At 52.6% G+C, this 3,964-nt stretch overlaps 2 pseudogenes; one reads left to right on the top strand and one right to left on the bottom strand.

The window, feature by feature from the left end:
• Positions 1 to 7: 7 nt before the first annotated feature.
• LOC117185513 (protein Skeletor, isoforms B/C-like) lies at positions 8 to 1,818 on the bottom strand (annotated as a pseudogene).
• A 452-nt stretch (positions 1,819 to 2,270) lies between these two features.
• On the top strand, positions 2,271 to 3,961 carry LOC117185512 (protein Skeletor, isoforms B/C-like; annotated as a pseudogene).
• Positions 3,962 to 3,964: the final 3 nt, after the last annotated feature.

Below are 3,964 nucleotides of genomic sequence, written 5' to 3'. Positions count from 1 at the left end.
TGTATGTGTTCAACTGGAAGCTGTCCAGGCCGCCCACCACATCGTCACGGCACACGCCCTGTTCTGGCCGAGCACCTGGACGCAGGGCGCCAGCGAGGTGATGTTATAGTCAACGGTATAGCCCCTGATCTCATCGATGTAGGCCACCACAACATCGGAGCCGATCATTTGGCTGGACACATCCGATCCCGATATGCCAAAGGACATGTAATCATTGGCTGCCACTTGGCCGGATAGCTGAAGGTGATCTGTGGCCCAAACACCTCCCAGGACACTTGCAGGTCCTTGTGCAGCTGCCGGCAGTTGGGTAGCGAGAACTCAAAGGGCGTGACCTTCACCAGAGAGGGCGGCACATTCAGACCATCGTTGATGAGGACATGGCCATAGTTCTCATTGTCGGCACGTCGTAGATGCTGATCCAATCGATGTCGAAGATGGTCTTATCGCCCGGCAGCTCCAGCTCAATGTTCTCCTTGTTGTACCTCCGAATGGGATCGAGACTGAAGCAAGAATGAGACAGGATGATTAAGGATGAGCAGAATAATTGTGTAGCACTCACTATCCCCGTTCGTCGGGCATTTTGCTGCCTCTGCTCGATGGCTGCGCTCCCACTCCCGTCCAGAAGAAGGTCCGCTTGCCGCGGCCATCGTACGTGAAGTCCTTGATGCGTATGGTCTTGGAGTCGAGGATCTCGATGCTGCTGCTGCTGACATTGTGGCTGCGCTTCGAGAAGGTGCCGCCCAGCTGAGGCCGCGGCGGCTCAAACTCCTCGGGTATATACACATCGCCGAAGTTGTTCTGGTTGTTGAGGTCATAGACGGCCAGCCATTTGATTTCCGTAATCTTCTTGCGGTCGGGCAAACTGAGGGTAAAGTCCTTGTTGTGATATCGATCCAGGATGTTGGTTCTACAAGAGTATACCATAGCATATTAGAAATAGAGGGAAAGATGAATCGATCCCACTTACTTGCCGTACTCGTCGGGCACTATGAAGCCCTGTGGCCCGGCCGATTGCTGGCCCCCGACCAGAAGAACGTATCCGCTCCGTTGCCATCGTAATTGAAGCCCACTATCAGGAAGGTGTACTCATTCACGGCGTACACATCGCCGGACACCTGATGGTGATACGAGTTGAGTTTGCCCAAGTATTTTCCCCGGTACGGCCCATCTTCTTCCTCGTCCTCGACTTGGGCCCCTGTGGGTGGGATGAGAATGTTAGCTAAGAACCGGCCTCAGTGGTTGCGACGAAAGACTTTGGTCACAAACTCGTTTCCGGGTCTTTTCCTCGACTGACTAATGGCTTTGATTTACTGCCACTGGGCGGCGGCACAGCGCCCTCTCGCGGCCAGAGGCAGACCCAGACAGACGGTAGACCAGTTTCTCTAGTTTTACACGAAAGTGAATTTGTTTTTGCCAGCCTCAAGCGTAACGCTTGTAGAAATTTCTCTTTCTTTTTTATAGCGTGCTATTGCAATTAATCGAGCTGCCCCCTACCCCTACTTACGGGCACTGGGCGGACCGAATGCAGTCAAGAAAAGCAGGAAAAGCGCCACAGAAACCAGCTGTTGCTTCTGCAGTCGGCGTCGCAGTCGCAGTGGCTGAGTGCTGCTGGTGCAGCGATGACAAAGAACGCCACCGTCGCTGCCGCCTTGGGTCTCAATGTCATTTTTTCTGCGAAGCGGACCTCTCTCTCTCCCACTCGTACTCCCACTTCCTGCGCCACGTACAGCTGTCGCGCCGTCTCGCTTTTACCAATCTCTCTCCGCTTTCGCTGTTTCACTCTCTACAGACTCCTCGCACAGGCAGCAGCAGTAGCATTTTGCATTTTTTGCATTTATGCAAGATTTTTGCCAACAATTTCAAATCAATTTCTTTAAAGCCAAGTTATTTGGTTTAGGTTTTTCCTGGGTTTGTCTTAAGGTCGTTTCGTCACTTGCATGCGTTTGCGCTGCTATTGTATTGTTTTGTGCAAAACAATACAATAGCAGCGCAAACGCATGCAAGTGACGAAACGACCTTAAGACAAACCCAGGAAAAACCTAAACCAAATAACTTGGCTTTAAAGAAATTGATTTGAAATTGTTGGCAAAAATCTTGCATAAATGCAAAAAATGCAAAATGCTACTGCTGCTGCCTGTGCGAGGAGTCTGTAGAGAGTGAAACAGCGAAAGCGGAGAGAGATTGGTAAAAGCGAGACGGCGCGACAGCTGTACGTGGCGCAGGAAGTGGGAGTACGAGTGGGAGAGAGAGAGGTCCGCTTCGCAGAAAAAATGACATTGAGACACCAAGGCGGCAGCGACGGTGGCGTTCTTTGTCATCGCTGCACCAGCAGCACTCAGCCACTGCGACTGCGACGCCGACTGCAGAAGCAACAGCTGGTTTCTGTGGCGCTTTTCCTGCTTTTCTTGACTGCATTCGGTCCGCCAGTGCCCGTAAGTAGGGGTAGGGGGCAGCTCGATTAATTGCAATAGCACGCTATAAAAAAGAAAGAGAAATTTCTACAAGCGTTACGCTTGAGGCTGGCAAAAACAAATTCACTTTCGTGTAAAACTAGAGAAACTGGTCTACCGTCTGTCTGGGTCTGCCTCTGGCCGCGAGAGGGCGCTGTGCCGCCGCCCCAGTGGCAGTAAATCAAAAGCCATTAGTCAGTCGAGGAAAAGACCCGGAAACGAGTTTGTGACCAAAGTCTTTCGTCGCAACACTGAGGCCGGTTCTTAGCTAACATTCTCATCCACCCACAGGGGCCCAAGTCGAGGACGAGGAAGAAGATGGGCCGTACCGGGGAAAATACTTGGGCAAACTCAACTCGTATCACCATCAGGTGTCCGGCGATGTGTACGCCGTGAATGAGTACACCTTCCTGATAGTGGGCTTCAATTACGATGGCAACGGAGCGGATACGTTCTTCTGGTCGGGGGCCAGCAATCGGCCGGGGCCACAGGGCTTCATAGTGCCCGACGAGTACGGCAAGTAAGTGGGATCGATTCATCTTTCCCTCTATTTTCTAATATGCCTATGGTATACTCTTGTAGAACCAACATCCTGGATCGATATCACAACAAGGACTACTTACTTTACCCTCAGTTTGCCCGACCGCAAGAAGATTACGGAAATCAAATGGCTGGCCGTCTATGACCTCAACAACCAGAACAACTTCGGCGATGTGTATATACCCGAGGAGTTTGAGCCGCCGCGGCCTCAGCTGGGCGGCACCTTCTCGAAGCGCAGCCACAATGTCAGCAGCAGCAGCATCGAGATCCTCGACTCCAAGACCATACGCATCAAGGACTTCACGTACGATGGCCGCGGCAAGCGGACCTTCTTCTGGACGGGAGTGGGAGCGCAGCCATCGAGCAGAGGCAGCAAAATGCCCGACGAACGGGGATAGTGAGTGCTACACAATTATTCTGCTCATCCTTAATCATCCTGTCTCATTCTTGCTTCAGTCTCGATCCCATTCGGAGGTACAACAAGGAGAACATTGAGCTGGAGCTGCCGGGCGATAAGACCATCTTCGACATCGATTGGATCAGCATCTACGACGTGGCCGACAATGAGAACTATGGCCATGTCCTCATCAACGATGGTCTGAATGTGCCGCCCTCTCTGGTGAAGGTCACGCCCTTGAGTTCTCGCTACCCAACTGCCGGCAGCTGCACAAGGACCTGCAAGTGTCCTGGGAGGTGTTTGGGCCACAGATCACCTTCCAGCTATCCGGCCAAGTGGCAGCCAATGATTACATGTCCTTTGGCATATCGGGATCGGATGTGTCCAGCCAAATGATCGGCTCCGATGTTGTGGTGGCCTACATCGATGAGATCAGGGGCTATACCGTTGACTATAACATCACCTCGCTGGCGCCCTGCGTCCAGGTGCTCGGCCAGAACAAGGGCGTGTGCCGTGACGATGTGGTGGGCGGCCTGGACAGCTTCCAGTTGAACACATACAGCCGGAAGGAAGGCAT

The sequence above is a fragment of the Drosophila pseudoobscura genome, unplaced genomic scaffold, assembly GCF_009870125.1.
Source record: "Drosophila pseudoobscura strain MV-25-SWS-2005 unplaced genomic scaffold, UCI_Dpse_MV25 Unplacedtig00000125, whole genome shotgun sequence".
Lineage (NCBI taxonomy): Eukaryota > Metazoa > Arthropoda > Insecta > Diptera > Drosophilidae > Drosophila > Drosophila pseudoobscura.
The sequence above is the reverse complement of the archived record's forward strand: the minus strand, read 5'-3'. Positions and strand labels throughout refer to the sequence as shown.